This window comes from Castor canadensis, chromosome 3 (assembly GCF_047511655.1).
Source record: "Castor canadensis chromosome 3, mCasCan1.hap1v2, whole genome shotgun sequence".
In the NCBI taxonomy this organism is placed as follows: Eukaryota; Metazoa; Chordata; class Mammalia; order Rodentia; family Castoridae; genus Castor; species Castor canadensis.
The window spans coordinates 113,191,402-113,209,693 of record NC_133388.1 but is presented as its reverse complement, the minus strand read 5'-3'; the positions used below and the strand labels follow the sequence as shown (position 1 = coordinate 113,209,693).

Genomic DNA, 18,292 nt, shown 5'->3' with positions numbered 1-18,292 from the left:
TTTTTACTAGGAGCACTTAGGATGAATATATAATTATTTTAGAAAATTTAAAAATATTTTTATAATGACTGTATAGTTTCATTCACATTTTATTTCCCTTTTCTCATGATCAAAAACCTTATTACTATTCGAGACAATATTAAAATTGTGAGTCAATATTATAATTCATATAATATTTTAGAAACAACAATTTTAACAACATTTTCTTAGGTACTTGTTGAGTTTTAAATTGTTTGAATTTCATAAAACATAAAATAGACTAGAACATATGATCAATAGATTTATAACACTTGCAATATAGAATATGTAGTGTAGCACAAAAGAAAGTCTATGAAAGTTTAAATCTCAGCCTCCACAATTTATTAGACCAATATCAAGGTATTGTTATAAAAATATCATGAAGAGAAGTGCTAGAGACACACTCCTAGAATGGAAATAGGACTTCTATCAGTCCATTCTTCCAAAAAACCAAAGGGAAAATGGCAAAAATTGTCAATACAAACTTTTTTGAAACTCTTGAAATTAATCAAATATTTGTAACAATGCTTATATAGGAAAAGCACATGAATCTTGATCAAAACAAAAAAACTAATAGCCTTTGAATTTGTCCTTCTCCAGTTCTTCTGTATGTAATTTGGTGGTGATCTCAAAAACTAATAGCCTCACAATCAGTCTTGTAAAGCAGTAGCATAATAACCAGTGAAAGGGAGAGAATGGTACTAGAACTCCTTAGAAGTCAGAATGATCACCATTGATCTCAGTGGCAACTCCCTGCAATGCTCCATTCTGAGGGGATGGCTATACCTGGCTTGGGTCAGGGTTTGCTCTTCATGAACAATTATGTCCAGGTTTTTGTTGGAAGGAACTTCTCAGCCATATGAGGCTATGATAATAGTTGGATGTAACATGAAGCTGACCAGCACCTAAGAGAGAAAAATGGAGGTGTAATATCACAGGGGGCTGTGACAAACTCTAGCATGTTCTTTAGACATAGACAATGAAAACTTTAGGCATAGGCAATGAAACATCAATTAATTGTTACATTATAGAATAAGTTCAGGAAAATCAAAAAGCAAATGACAACAACAAACACAAAAGGCTGAGTACAGAGGCTTTATTCCTGGAATCCCAGCTTCTTGGGAAGCATAAATAGGAGGAAGTTAGGGACAAAAATGTAAGACCCTAGTAGAAAAATAAGTAAAGCAAAAAAGACTGCGGGCATGGCTGAAGTGGTAGAATTCCTGTCTAGCAAACATGAGATCCTGAATGCTATCCCGCAGTGCCACCCCCCCACAAAACCACAACAAACACATCAGCAACAATTAGACTAGTCCAGAGTATAATTTAAAGTGTATCAAATAATTAAAATTCCTGCTTCTCAACAAAAAAAAATATATATATATATTTTAAGAATAGCAACCATGGTCCTTACACAGAAAGGAAAAAAGCAGTCAACAGAAACTGTCCGGGAGGAAGCTGAGAGAGTTCACTAATTATACAAAGATTCTGCCAGCCATTGTAGATATGTTCCTTATCTCAATAGAGAAAGAAAGCTCTGAGACTGATGTCTCTGAATATACATATATAGTTCCAGACAGAGAAGAGCACAATATAGAAACAGAAAGAATATTTTAAAAGATTAACAGCACGTGTCTGAAATATGATAGAAAAAAATGTACATATCTAAGAAGTTTGGGTTACTTCAGTAAGTGTATACTTAAAGATCCAAAGCTAGACAGATTATACTCAAATTCCCAACAAGTAAAGACAAAGAGCATCTTGGAGAACCATGCAAATGGGACATGCTTCATGGAGAGATCAGCAGCAGGATTAAGGATAACCACTCACCAGAACCAGATGGGCCATATGGCAATGGGGTGACATGTTCTGAGACTTCAAAGAAAAAGAGAAGCAAGAAATCCATACATACTCATCTATGCTAGCCTTAAAGGAGCCATTCTAAGATAGAAAAGAGCTGAAAGGATGTTGGAAGACCTTGCATACAAGAAAGCCTGTAGGTCTTTAAGGGAGTCATTTAGACATGAACTAGCAATGAGAAGCACATGGACGAATGAAGAACAATAGTCAGGCAAATACAAGAAAGGACAAATATATTTTCATATGAAACTCTTTTATGCCTATCACCTATCAAAGACAATTCTGTCAAGCAATTATTATAAAACTATTGATGGGGCTCATAGCATAAAAATATAATTTGTATTTCAAAATAGCACAAAGAAGGAGGAAAGAATGTGGTAAGCACCACATTCATAGAAAATTCTAGTATACTGTTGAAATTGTTAGTATTAATCTAAATTATTCTAAGATATTAATCACAACCCCAGAGAAACCATTATAAAACCAATCAAAATTAGTAAAAGAAACAGCATACATATTCTAGAAATCAATGTTTCTCATAACAGTCAGTCATGAGAAAAAGAAAAACCAAGAAAGAGAATATATTTAAAAAATACAAAGGTAGCAAAGATTAAAAGAGCAAATTTATATCACATCTCACTATTAATAGAATAGTAAACACTTATGTAAAAACACTTATGTAAAAAGTCAGATGTAGGCAGAACAAGTTTCCTAAAGCATAATTGAACTGTATTTCATTGTAAAAGATACTATTTTAATACTAAAATATAAATAAGCTGAAAGTGATTGGATGGAAAAAGCTACAATGCCAAGCAGTAGCCAGAATTGTGATGAGTATACCCCCTAGGTGCTTTAAAATCTCACACTATAAAACATAATTATTTCCTAAAGGCAAAAACAGATGATTCATAATGACAGAAGGGCGAAACCATCAGGAAGATATGACACTTACAAACATATATGTACCTAAAATGGTTGCTCCAAAATATTCCTGGGAAAAATTGACAGAATTAAATAAAGAAATAGGTCATTCAGCAAAGATAGTTGAAGGCTTCAGTGTCCCAATTTCAATAACAGACAGAATGAGGACGAAAAATCAACAATAGAAGTTGTGAACTGCACTACAGAACAACACAACCCATAAACATCTACAGAACACACCACTCAATAAAAGCAGAATAAATTATTCACCAAGGCTCCTGGATCATTGTACAGAACAGAGTAGATGGCAGGATATAAAACAAGCTCAATAAATTCAAAAGGATCAAATTCTTACAAAATTTTTTTTTACTTCATGAAACATGCAGAAATGTCAGAGCTAGACAATATTACCTTATAAAAACTAAGTTTATGACCTGTAACATCTATAGATAAGCAACATCACATGTCTCTAAAACATGGGTAGAATGGTTACCCATCTCAAAAGTGAAAGTGCACAAGATGGCCTATTTTACAATTTCCCCAGATCTGGTGAATTATTCAAAAAAATGTGCAAAGCACATGAAAGTTGAGCACCATGTTGATCCCTTTTCTAGGGCAATCTATCAAAATATTAGGATTCATTTTCATTTCTACTTTGGGGCTTTCAGTATTATCTAAACAATTTATATGACTATGTAGTAATGTTATAACTGGAGAAAAACCAAAATTATTTCTATTGCCAATTTCTCACTCAAAATGTGTTCTTTCCATCTCTCAGATTTGCAGATCTATGGTCAGTGTTTTTAGGGCAAAAAGCTCTGGCTCTGGGAGTCCCAAGAAAACTAGTCCTGGCTATCTGTCCCAGCACACCAGTTAAAGAAATGAGTAACGGTGGATGTCAGAGTAAACCAATTTAAATTAAACACAACCATGTGGGGAATACAGATAAAGGGACTTTGTGACCCCAAGATCATCTTCTTACATTAGCAAGTAAGTTTACATCAGTAAACATGAGCTTTAGGTTTAATTAGAGAAAGAGTTGGGACAGGAGGTGAGAGCTATGCATAATTATCATCCCGGTCAAGGATGCTGTCTGGTTGGCCATTATCCCAGGATGGTCAGGGAGGCCTGGTCACAATAAGAAAGGCATTGTTGTCTGGGAAACAGTTTACACTCTTGTCACAAGATGTTTATCAAACAGCCCTGAATTTCTGGGAGTCCATCATGTTTATGGGGAGATAGGCAGGATGAATGTGGTAAAGAGGCAAAAAATTGAGCCAGAGAGAGACAAAATGAAGTCAGTTAGGCCAGTGACCAAAGCCTCCTTACCACCCAGCGACAAAGCTGAGAGCTGTTATGCAGTGAAGGGAAGTGTATTCTTTAGATGGAGAGTGAGGAGAAGTTGAGAGAAATAGTCACAGATCAGCTTTTCAAGAGAAGGTTGATTTTAAGACTAAAGGGAGAAAGGGGGGAGGGTTTGTTAATAGGCAGAAGGAATATTCATGACTTTTCTGAAAAGAGTTTGGTCCATCTAGGGGATTTGGGAGCACCTTCCTTTAAACCTTTAATCCTTATATGGGTCAGACTGGATCAAGTTGGCACTGCCCAGCAGGAATTTTATTATGTCATTGTATTACAATGGATGGTAAAGAGTCTCAGGTGAATAGAAGGTCCACAAAGTCTCCTTCATGGTTGAACCCAATTTACCCTGTTCCATCTTGCATCCTGTTTAGCAAGAGCTCAGGGCCCAGATGTCTGTGTGGCTGGGTAAGCAGATAACTTGTCTGAAGCAGAACACTGGTCAGATAAAAAGGATTGTTTTTTTAAGGTTGGAGAGGGAGTTCACCTTGTGACATTTCCATCATTAAAATAAATATGATAGTGGGGCATTGTGGTGCACACCTCTAATCCCAGCAATGGGGAGGCAGAGGCAGGAAGCTCATGAGTTCAAAGCCAGCCTGGCCTATAAAAGAAAGAACTTGTCTCTGAAAAAATATGATACAGTTACGAACTCTTAGAAAAATAAAATATTTAAATTGATTCCTTTAATTAAAGGTACAGTGGTAGGCGAGGTACAAAAAGACTAAATAAGTAAGCCAAATTAAAAAAAAATAGATTTGGGTAAAAGGACCAGTGTTTCATTTCCAAGGCTGTTTTTAAATGTATATCAAACTTATGTTATTGACATTTTTAGTCACATCTTTAGCTATTCCTTCTTTAAATGTATATATACCAAAGCTAACATTGTACACGAATTAGGGAAATTTGTTATACAAAGAAAAAGAATAATTAAATATGCCATGTAACTACAAATGTAAAGTGAAATTCCAGAAGAAAATTACCTTGTGAGTTGCACCAGTAGCTATCATTATAGCTACTAATTAATTAATTATTTAAATTAGAGATTTTTACTTATCATGGTCTCTTATTTTTACTTGAGAATTTTCATTTTTATACTATTACTATAACTATAAACCTCCACCTAACCCTCTGGTCTCAGGAGTTCTTATTTATTATGTTTTCGAGGCATGAGACAATGGAACCATAGAAATGATAAAAACCTGTTTAGGTTCAGCAATTGCATGCTGCTTCTCTTCAGCAAACTAGATTTGTTTGATCTAACTTGATTTGCTACTTTTGATGTTCTGGGTGGTATAATTAATTCACCAAAGGAAGTAAAGTATGAGTGATGAAACACGTTAGAAGAGAAATATTTGACTTTTGGAGAGTAAAAAGTGCAGACAACACCTGAAACAGTGTAATCTATAAACATTACAAAACAAGCTGAGCCCTCTCTCCAGCCCTGGCAGCCAGGCTTGCTTCATTCTGTGTGGGAGCCCAAAGTTGCTTCTTCCTCCTGTCTGTATTGGTGCCTTTTCTGGTTCCTTTCCTTGAGCATCATCCACAGTGCCCTCTTGCAACTACCCTGTGTGACAAGACTGTAAGTGATACAGTTTGTTTTCAATACTATGGAGAACTGGTCAGAAAAACCTTAATTGGGTGTGAGCGTGCGCCTTTCTTCACATGTATATCCAGAATCATTTTCATTTCTTCATCTGAGGGAAAGCAGACTGGCATGAAAAAAGTAAAATACACTTTTGAGGTTCTGGTACTATTGATACTGTTATTGTATTAATACTACCACAGTGGAAATATCTAAAGGAAATTCCCTTCATGAACAATTAAAAAGTTTGATTTGGGTGATCTGTGTAGGTATTAACTACTTGGGAATCCATACATGCTTAGACAAATCTGTGTACTTAATTACTTTGGAAAACATTGTATCATTTATTGTCTTTAGGATGCTATGTTGCATCATCATCCAAAGTTCATTGGCCAAAAGAACAGTTACTTTTCTCACAAGCTGTGCATTGACTGGGGTTGTTTAATCTAAGATTGGCTTGGCTGTATGCTGCATGTCTGTGTAGGGAACCTCCACTCTCTCCCATACCACCCTTGTCTACCTGATGCATATTCTCAGGCTAGTGTTAAATGAGCCTTTCTTCTTATAGCATCTGCTAACATCTCCTTAGACAGAGACAGATCAAACATCAAAAGGCCTGCAAAATGTACTCTACCATGTAGGTAGGGCAACAAAATCATGTGGAGAAGGACCTGAACACATGGCAATACACAAATGTTTGAAGCACTGTAACAGTAACATGATTTGACTAAAGTATGTTGATGTGAAATGTAATTTTAAATCATATACAGTTATGCAACAAACAGCTGTCCACACAACTCACATGTGACAAGTTCTCTTGTACAGACATCCATAGTCTTTATAATTCATGTTAGAAGGTTACCCTTGCTTTCCCATATGACTGGCCTATACTTATTGCTCTGCTCTGTGAAACCACCTAATTAGTCTCTTAGTCACTTTTCCCTGCTGACATCTGACCAAATCAGTTACCAGAACTGAAATATTATATTCCATCGTATTTTATGATTACATAAGAGGGAAAAAAAGCATACTCTGAGAATTTAGACACATTCATTTTGATCCAACAGATGTTCAACCAATCTCCCATGTCAGCTATACAAGTTTTATATTTGCATGTTCAATATAGATTGTGGTGGCATATTTATTATAACTGCACAATTAAAGAAAAGCTGTGATGACATATCTATGAACAGTTACAATTATTTGAATATTGTGGAAACTATTTAAATAGATAAGTGCTAAATGCACATATCTAACTCTTTTATTAGAGGTATATATGCTAAATAGTATCAAGTTGAAATAACTCCTAGTTAGTTGTACTTATTTTTGTCATTAAAGAATGACCTTCCTTGAAAAAAATTGAATCATTTAATTTTATTTACTATTCTCTTTGCACACTAAGTATGTGAATCTGATGAGAAAAAATGATGTTACATGTTGTTTAAAAATGAATATTTTCCCAATGCAATACTCTTTTTTTTCTGGCACTGCTAGGGTTTGAACTCAGGGCTTTATACTTGCTTGGTAGCAATCTACCACTTGAGCTACTACTGCACCTGTCCTTTCTGTGTTGGGTATTTTTGAGATAGGGTCACATGAACTATTTGCTCTGGGTGGCTTCAAACTGCTAAGGTACTGATCTCTGCCTCCTGAGTCACTAAGATCATAGGTGTGGGATATCAGCGGTTGGCTTGTAATCCATCATTATAACATAGATTACTATTGGTGACACTGACATGACTTGAGAGGTGGAGATCAGGAGAATGGCAATTCAAGGCCAGTCCAAACAAAAAAAAGTTTACAAGACCCCATCTCAACAAACAAACTGAGCATCGTGGCTCACATCTGTGGTCCCAGTTATTTACTAGGCATATGTTGGAAGGTCATAGTCTCAGGCTGGCCCAGGCAAAAAGAGATACTATGTCTGAAAAATAACCTAAATCAAAAAGAGTTGGGGGTGTGGATTAAGCGTTATAGAAACTGTCTGTCAAGCACAAGGCCCTGACTTCAAACACACAATATTTCCTCCTCCCAAAATAATTGTTAAGAGAGATTAAAGGATTAAAGAACATGGAGGCATTAATGAAATATAAGATGCAGCTGTTCTTTATAAAAAGCATTCATTAATAAACATTGACAACAGGCCAGTTACACATGCCAAGTGCTTGTATCAATGTTAGTAAGAAATGCATGTATTAGCATTCAAGGAGCTTATATTTGGAGGTTCTAGACTCTGTAGGGACAAATATGGAAACAGTAAACGGTGTTCAATGATTAACCTCATACATGATATGGGGCTTTATAGCATACTAGGCAGGCCATGAGTGAATAGGCTAAAATATGGACTAAAACTGAGATCATTCTTCTACTTCATGAAATGGCAATTATACCAAGTTCAAAAAAACTTGAGTGGATTTTATTGCCTATGTAGCAGGCCAATTAATGCAGAACTGATAAAAAGTGATTATGATTCTTGTGTATGCATAGGTGCTGACACATGCCCACAGCCTAGGGAATATTCATTTTGATCCCTGCAAGAATGGAAGTCAGTCTATATGCTGTAATTTCTGCATATTCTATTACAAAGGATGTCTGTGAGTCAAATTTAAACAAAACAAATACAAGACTACTGCATTCCCTTTCTATTGCTGTTCTAACAAATTGTTATATACTTAGTATCTGAGAAAGACTACATTTATTATCTTACTTTATTCTTCTGGTGCTTGGATTCACTCTTCCTTCCTCTTCTGGTTCTAGGACCTTGGTGGCTACTTTGTGCCCATCAAGGTCAATGTTCCATTTGTAGCATCCTCAGTAAGGGAATCTTTAGAGGCCTTCAGTCTGCCTTCTATGCAGATACAACATTACTTCTCCAGAGTGAAAATCTGTAGGAAGAAAGGTAATTGTGCCACTGGACACAGTTCAAATAATGGAAGTCTTTAGCTTGCTACAGAGTCCTGTTTTTCTTTTTACAAAAAAGCACTGATCACATGTTTCTAGGAAAACAATAAAAGCAGAGTGTTTGTTTCCCTCACCAAGTGAGAGTAACAAATTTGGTTCAAGGAAGTTTCCAGAAATAATAGATAATTCTTGGGGCTCTGGGGCTCGCATAAGGAGATGATTCAGTTTTGGTGTGCAGCAAGTGAGGACAGGGAATGCATTTTTGGAGCCTTGATCTTGAGAATTCCATTGAAAATTTTAAGCCTGATCTTATGATTACTTGCAACCCCAGTGTATCTTGTTTAACGGGGGAAGGGTGCATGGGTGAACAGAGCCAAGACAGAAAGGAGTCAGAGCAAGAGGGAAGGAAACCCTACCCCATCTCCTCACCCCAGTTCCCTTGACACAGATGAAGCCTGCTTCAGGAGAAATACAGGTGATGCATTATATCAAGTTAGAGGTTGAGTTTTTGGACTGGATTAGACTCTGAATAATTGAATGTGACTACTGAAAATTTATGGAAATTTCACAGGATGTAATTAAGGGACAGGAAAGGGAGAGTCAATATAGCATTAAAGAGTAATTAGGCTTATATGCTCAAAATTGTTGCTTAAGTAGCAGGAGAGGCTATGAGCAGTCTGAAGGGATTAGTGATTTATCAGCCTCAGTAAAGAAGGAAGCAAAGGAGAATGTGTTAAGGAGCCAAGATCAGGCAACACAGATCTTCTACTCTGGTTTCTGAATAGCCAAGGCAAAGGAGAGGGAAAGAGATAGAGACTTTGTGCTTAACTCCTAACACACACATACAAAATCTCACTATATTCTTAGACCCAGCCTTTATTAACTGCGATCTCAGGCAAATTTACTTACCCTGTATGGGTCTTTTTTGTTACCTGTAACATGAGAATAATAAAAGGGACCCAGGGTACAGATCAGTGGTAGAGAACATGTACAAATAAAATCCCTGTGTTCTGGTCCTAGCATCATTAAAAACAAACACACAAGTCAATTCTAGTTCTGATCAGTATTTGTGGCTGATTGACCTGAAGGTGGGCTATGTCCTTCCTTCCTGGTGTTCACAGTCAGTTTGTTTAATCTCCTTTCCTTCAATGTGGATGGGACTTGCGATTTTTCTTTCAATCAATAATATGTGGAAAAAATAATGGGATATGATTGCCATGATTTTGTTATTATGTAATACTCTATCTTTGCAAATGGGCTTAGAGAATTTCTTTGTTGGCTGATTTTGGAGAATCCCACAATGCAAAGACTGTAGGTGTCCTCCTGAGTGTGGCTTATGACTGAGGGATGACCAGAGCTAGATTCCATGGTTATGCAGCTACAGTGAATGAATTCTACTCACAACATGAAAAACATAAAGCAGATGATTCCCCAGTGCAGCCTCCTGATGAAGTACAACCTGGCAACACGTGAGTGGTGGTCATGGCTTTGTAGCAACAGAAACTTAAGAGAAACTAAATAGAAACTGCCTAGAGAGCCACGATAAGGGACCATCAATGTCCTTGCTGCTTAGCCTGATGATGCTACTTCTCAAAAATTTTGTCAAAGCAAACAACATTTTTTCATGTGTTCTTTTTAAATCTATAGTTTTTAGATGTTTTCAAAAAATCAGTTTTAGACTTGTAAAAAACACTATGCATAACAACTTTAAAAAAAAATTAATCAATTGCCAGGTACACTAGGGCTATCTAGAGAAACAACAATAGGAAATTATCTGTGTATCTATGATCCATCATTGCTATCTGATTTTCTCTCTACCCTCTCTCTTTATCATCTATAGCTATTCTATCTTCCTATCAGTCATAGCTGTAGCTATAACATATCTGTGTATCATCTCAACCTACTTATCATCTAACCACCTGACTATAGATTTGCCTATGATTAACCCTAAGGTTTGGCTCTCACACTATGTAAGCTGAGAATTTGAACATCTGCATTCCCCACTCTGGGACCCCAGAGGACTCCTGGTCTACATGTGCATAAGATCACATTGTGCTCTCTTCAGGTCAGGAAGGCCTCTGTTATTCAAACTTTTTATTCTATTCAGGTCCCCAATTGATTGGATGGGGGTCATTCATGTTAGAGAGAGCCCTATGCCCTATGCTTTATCAATCTATGACTCAAATGCTGATGTCCTCCAAATGCAAGCTGACAGACACACCCAACTAATGCTCCCCAAATATTGAGGAAGCATGGCTTTTAAGTGTCAACTTCACATTTAAAATTACCCATACCATTCCATCTTCACCAGTGAAGCATAATATGGAGTATACATACCTCTCTGCATAGCTAAAAAATGAAAGTATTGATTTTAGTAGAGTCAATTATATTTTCAATAATTCAATTTTTCACAAATTACATGTGTATGTTCAATGTTATATATGATAGAAAAAGCATATGATTCAAGATATTTGGATTCAAGGTGGACTATGGTGGTTATGCATATAATACCAGCTTCCTAGAGATCAGGGATTGTGGTTCAAGGTCAGCTCAGGCAAAAAGTTAGGGAGAACCCATGTCAACAAATTATCATGGTTATAAACCCAGCTATGCAGAAGGTTCAAGGTCAAGGCAGGCAAACACATAAGATCCCATCCAAAAAGGAAAGCAAAAATGACTGAGGGTGTGACTCAAGTGATAGAGCACTTGTCACACAAGGTCAAAACCCTGAGTGCAAATCCCTATACCAATAAGAAAAAAGAAAATTAACTTGGGTTCAAAGCCAGTTTTTTTTGTTTCTAAGTATCCTTTCAATAATAAGCATTTCCTAAACATTTGAAGTTCCTACTTCCTTACTGTGTTCTAAACATTTAAATTAATATTGTGAGATACTATTTCTTGAACATCTCTTTTATTCCAGTAGGGTGGGGCTCTACCACATTGGTTCAATCCTTAAAATAATCTCACAAAGACAAAGCTATTATCTCTGTGTTGTATATGAGAAAACAAAGTTGTAATTATTACTTAAATTGTCCATCTGTTAAATGAAAGCATAGTGATTTGAACCTTAATCTCTTTTTTACAGATACTATATATATATATATATATATATATATATATATATATACTCCTTGAAATTCAAGTACACAGTATTCCCATAACCAATACACATTAACAATAAACAAAAAAATGTTGGTGTCTATCCCTGGTTTTATTCCTTACTGGTATGAAAAGCTACATTTCTGGATGCACTTTTATGACTATGCAATGATCGCTTTAGGATCTAACCATAAATAAGGCAAGAACCCCTACATATTTTTTAGAAATAATTTTCTTACTAATGGGTTTCTCTTGGTTTACTTATAAGAAGGATAAAGAAAACCAATTTTTTCATTTTTTTAATTTAATAATATTAAACTGTAGAATTCAATTTATAATGTTTTTCAATTTACATTTTTCACTACCAGTGATTTTATTCTCAAAATTATTAACAAAAAAACAGTATAAAGCAAGGATTCACAAGATAAATCTGCATTTGTTCTGGATTTATATATTAGTTCTAAAGGATCATAACACTTCTCATTAGTGACTTATAACAGCTAGTAGAGCTTCTCCTTAAAAGTGTTTGTAGTTACTTCCATGTATAATGTTAATTTAAATATTATTTAATAATGACAAAGTCACTATTTTGCAATGAAGGTATAATATATTGACTTAATGAACGTTAATATTGCCCCAAGTTTCCTTAGTTTATCTGCATTTTTCCACTGTGTTTTAGAAATTCCACCTACCCAAGTATCATGGCATCTAAAGTAGAGGGTGTTATCCTGAAACTGGACTTAGGTGTCTCAGTGAGTTCACTGTCATCCTCTCCTCCCCATTTCTTACCTTCAGTGATATCACATCGATAACTCGGGATCTGCCTAGTGGGAGTGTTACATGGTGCACATTGCCTTAGCTTTTAGACAAACCAGTTTACTAGCTCTGTACAGATCACAATTCAGAGGAAAAAATAAAATACTGCAAGGCATTTTTACTTACAAAAGAAGAAAATTTAGAAATTATCTACTAAAAAAGTACAAAATATTATATATATTGAATATACTAAAATATGTACAGTTTAGCATATTTTAGGTGAATGAGTGAAGGCTTTCTAAGCCATATGGGAAAGTTACAGAAAATGTTAAGCCTGAGTAGTGGTCATTTGGTAAAGACAATCAGTCTCAATGTTTACGTGGTAGACAGCATGGTGGGTAATGCCAAATTTCAAGGCCAAATGGCAGTGTGTTTTGCTTTTAAAATAGCTATCCCAATATCAAGTAGCAAAAACACTGTGTATTTCTTATTATTGCTTATGTCTTCTCTTCAACAAAATTGGAGAACAGAACTTGTTCTGCCTGGAAGTGAGGAGGGTAGGGGGAGAAGCAAGGTGTGGGGGGGCATGGGGGAAAAATGTCCTAAACAATGTATGCACATATGAATAATGAATAAACAAACCAAAAAAAAACCTTTAAAGAACAAAAAAATGTTTTAAAGATCTCAAAAAATGTTTTCATAATCTATTTTTAAAGGTAATTGCTGGTCTTGTCACCTTTTCTGTTTGACCCACCAATATAAGTAAGGAGATAAAAAAAGGACAAGCCCAACGGAAAATATACCTCATATCATCTTAGTTTACTTTTCAGTTTCTGAAAATGAATTTATCCGGCACAAAACAAAAACCTTTAGCAGATAAAATGTACAAAATGTAAAGTAGTTTTGCACAAAACACAAAATACATTAGTTGCAACTACTCTGGTTTGCAATTGAGTGAAATCATTATTTTTGCCAAGAACAGTTGTGTGCTTTCTACTCAGCTCACAGAGGAAAACTTGCATGGTGAATTTTAATGTATCATCCAAACTGTTACCCACCATTTACAAATACTCAGAGTCCTGAAAAGAATATATTAGCAGCTAATTCATAAATCCAGCCTCACTGTGAACTCATCTATCTGCTTGGTTCTGTGTTTCAATAACAATGGTGCTCTTCAACTATGAAAGTAACTCAGTGGCAAGAGGCTTACTTCAGCAGCCTGCAACCTTGGATGGAAAGGTTTGAGTCTACATTCCCTCCCCACGGTATTGACTTCAAGAAGCTTCACAGTTTTGCCTTTTCTGTATTCTGTTTCATTTAAAATATGAGGGTAGGATTTTTGCCCAGTGTGTGCTGCAGAGAGATTTCTCTAGTGTCAGTCTCAGCAGCTTTGTGATTTACCCTGACTTCAGGAACCCCAGGGAGGACACCTAGATGGATGAGCAGTGGGAAATGGCCATGTAATTTCAGTCATTTTATCTTCATAGCCATTGATTCATTTTTCTGCTTCCTGCAACTCATAATTGAGCAAGTAACAACTGCAAAGGAAGTGAGTGCTAGTGGCAAAGTAGTTTTGATTCCATCAACAGCCCAAGAGTACCTGTCACTGCAGGCAAAGCACATCCATGGGACTGCAGGCATGCCCCAGAGGTGTAAAAGCCTGGCACATCCCGTGCATGGACTGTAAATTGAAGAAAATCCAGCAAGCAAAACAGCAGCAGCAGGCACACCTATAGAAATCCCCAGGGAGGCAAAAGATGGAGCTCTTTGGTTGATATTAGCCACAGCTCCAGCTAAGAAACTGAGGTGGTGTTGACCTTAGCAGTGGGGCAGAAGAACAGAGGGAGAGAGGGAGGAAATTATTGCTTTTACTTTTCATTAAAATAACATCTATCTGTATAATTCTCCAGTTAGCATCTATTTTTCCCAGCATTTGATATGATTTTTCTTTTCAGGGAATAAAAAATGTAAAGTCTGTGGCTTTGTTGCATGTTATCTGTTAAGCGATTCTTGTTTCTGGCTATCAATCTTTATTTCTCAATATTCTCAAACTTAATGGCTTTTTTTCATTCAGACTAATCTGTTAGTAAGCACAAAGTTATGGGTTATAAGTTTCCCACCTCAGCACCACAAAGCAAGCTGTTCTGACCATTCTTACTGCCAGTGGAAGCCTCGAATATTGTGTGACACAGGACCACATCTACTTCCTCACGAAAATGAGCATGCATTCTTTCAAACTTACACCTACCCTGGAGGTCAGGGTTTGGCTTCATAAGATGGGCTTTGATACCAAGCAGGGTAGGTTCTGCCATTCTTAAAGAAAATGTGTGTGCTGCAATTTAAAACATGCAAGATTCAGCCTTGATGTCCTGATGCATAACAAACAAACCCAAGAACCCAGAGTGTTCAGATGCCAGATGTGGAAAAGACAGTTCCTGTTAAAAATTACATTAAAAAATTAGAGTCACTAATACTGCCTGACATCTCCATCTCTTCTTTGAGTCCTGTCAGGTAGGTAGGTAGTGTGACAGGTCTGACAAACTAAAATCAGTTTTAGAAACAATAAGAATGATATCTATGTAAGCCATATTCCCTGGACTTACCTAATAACCTTAAAATATAAATAAAGTTTGCATCTAATGTTAATGTAGTAGGGATTGTGATAAGGAATTATACCATTATTGTATAGCAATGCTGAATTCTTTCCCTTTAGAATCTGATTCTCTCATCATAAAATATTATGATCTATGCAAGAACTGAAGGAAGACAATATTTTCAATATGTGAGGGACCCATTAAGTGCACAGTGATCTCTAGAGCACTGGTTCACTTTTATTTCTATAAAAGTATCATCACAGGGACACTTACCCATTGTCTTAAGCCTGTGTCCTTACCTACAACCTGCAGCATGTTACAGAGAATCAAGACCCCAGTTCAGCCATGCACAGGGAGGATCCCAGACACAGGATGCACACCTGAGAGCTGTTCTAGACCAGCCATGAGTTTCCCCAAGTATGCACTGAATTCCCCACACTAGGAAGAGGAAGGAAGTGACTTACTCAACATCAAACTGGGTTGGATGAAAGCTGAGGTAGAGACTCAGGAGTCTGCAGGAACCAACAGCAGGCAGGTTCACCCAGAGCAAATCCAGCCAACAGCAAAGCCAGTGAACAAGGGGTAGAGTTAAAGAGAGAGCAGAAAGACTGTTTCTCCCAAGAACTCCAGGCCTCCCCGAGGATTTAGAGTCATTTACTGGCCAATCCTTCTACCATTGTCTACTGGACAGCTGTCCTTAGATATGTAGAAGGGAGAGAATGAGATTTTTAAATTTTAAAATAAACTTAATCTCCTAAAATAAATTGTGAGTCATTTTTATTCCAACAGGTTTACCAGATAGAATTTGTGTAATTAAATAAGCTTTTCTCCCTCTCCTTATCATTCTCCATCCTTTGCTTATTGATACCAGAATAGAGAACCTGTATTTTCTTAATGCAACTGAATTCTAACATGAGTGAATTTTTGCAATTCCAACATGTAACTTAAAATGTATGGACCAAATGTTAACTCTTAAGAGCATTTTGAGACATTTCAAGTGAATTTCTAAGTGTATGACATAGATGTGTAAGAAGTCAACATTCCTATACAGCTAATTTTGAGCAGTGGTTAGGAGTCTTGAAGCTAGAGGTCAATTTAAATCCCAGTTCTATCTCAACTCACTGTTGAGAAAGGCGATTGAGATCCCTGGATCTTGAACATTAGTGCCTAAATTATTGCATATATGAATCTCTTATACTTACTGCTGACCCATAGAGTTCAGAAAATGAAAGGTGTTATCATTACAAACATTTAGAGATGACTAGTAGAGATCAAATCAAGAAATTAAAAAATGTTAAGGTTCAAATGTATTCTATATTTTCAAAAGTGTTTGCCCCCTAAATATGTTTTTATATTTTAATATTTCAGTAATTGGAGCAGTCTCTTCATCCCATCAATATTTTAAAGCAATATTTTTGAAGACATAAAATAAAACAAAAAATAAAAGCAAAAATGTGGTGTACTGTAAAGACTTTATTGTTACAGCAAGATGAAAAAACTGTGGAGACGTAAATCACCTATAATTCTATTTGTTACCAACTTTTCCTTTGAAAAGTTGCCAGTTTATTAAAATTCTGTAGAGTTTCAATATATGAACTGTAAAATAGGTGATGCGTACCATTACTTTCACTTCAAAGGGAAAATGCTATCTCAAATTTCAATGCTAATGATATTCTCCTTATTTGCATTATGACTGAGCTACTGCAAGCCACAGACAACACAGTTAAATAAAGTCCAGAATGCTTCAAAGAAAAATACACTCAATTGTCATAAATTAGCATTTTTTTCTTACATGTACACCTGAATAATTCTTTCAAATTTCCTGAATAATTCATACTCTTGGTATAATTGTGTACTTATTATATTTGCAAGACAAGAAAAGAATACTGCTAAGCACTATCCTGAAGAGCTCATGTGATAAACTTTAGAACAACTGTAGATAAACTGTAGAACAACATTATTCTGGCTTCTAACTGTTCATTTAAATCTGTCCTTTTGCTGGTCACCCATGTTATGTTCTATCATACACAACTTCAAATCTCACTGGCTTAACACACAAGTGCTCACACACACACACATGTTTCACCTGAATGGATGAGAACCACATGTGGACATTAAGGGCCCCTGCTCTATAAACCCAATTCCAGGACCCAGGTGCATCTGCGAAGACACCACCTGAAACAGTTGGCCTTCAAAGCTATTAATGAGGCAATAGAGGACAAAGTTCATCTGAGGAATTTTTTATGAGCCTAGTGTTAAAGTGGGATGGATCATTTCTGCTTATCTTCCAATGACTCGAACCTGTTCATAAAACATCTGCACTCCCATATTCATTGAATCGTTATTCACAGTAGCCCAGGGACCCATCTGCACATGAATGAATAATGAAATTATGACATATATTTGGTTGAATGTCCTTCCACTTTAAAAAAGAAAGATACCTTGCCATTTGTAGCAACATAAATGAAACCAGAGGACATTATGTTAAGTTGAATAAGCCAGAAAAAGAAAGAAAAATATTACATGATCTCATTTATATATGGAATCTAAACAAAAAGTAAAATAAGATGCACAAAAACAAAATATAGAACTCTCACCAGGGTAGGAGATATAAGAAAGAGTATAAATAATTATAGGACAAATCATTCTAGACATCTACTTAGCATTGAGAACCATAATTGATATCTTTTCATTGTATAATAGACACTTGTTAATAGACCTTAGGTACTCCTACTATTAAAAAAGAAAGGTTATAGATAGGTTAATTTACTAACAAGAGTGCTCACCTTTAAAAATATATGTGTGCAAACCATGTGTCACACTTTAAATATATACAATGACAAATGAATGCATATATTTTAAAGTCATACATATTTGCAACATATGAAAGTTCAAGGAAATGCAGTCTTTTTCTGTTTTCAGGAAGAAAATAAAAAAGTTTGGCAAACATATTATTAGACTCCTGCTTTTTTCTGTGACCTTGTAGTTCTTCTTGACAGCTGGGTAGACCCTGTCGCCTGGAGGTGAGGTAATACCAATCAGCTCTGTTGTGCAAGCAACCCATCTGCAGAACCTTCCCAGATTCTTCACCCCACTATCTTGATGAGAACAGGATAATTGATCCTATCATAATGTCCTCTCCTAGCTCCACCATAAGCAGAGCTTTTTGAACATTTGGTGGGTTGGAAATCTCTTCTTT

At 36.0% G+C, this 18,292-nt stretch overlaps 1 long non-coding RNA gene across 1 annotated transcript in view; it reads right to left on the bottom strand.

Annotated features, from left to right (window-relative positions):
* Positions 1-488: 488 nt before the first annotated feature.
* LOC141421330 (uncharacterized) overlaps positions 489-18,292 on the bottom strand; it is a 43,078-nt gene continuing 25,274 nt past the window's right edge. The window contains exons 3-4 of the long non-coding RNA XR_012445923.1: positions 8,451-8,628; positions 489-923 (exon numbers count right to left, since the gene is read on the bottom strand). This is a non-coding gene — a long non-coding RNA (uncharacterized lncRNA). The remainder of the gene's footprint in view (positions 924-8,450; positions 8,629-18,292) is intronic.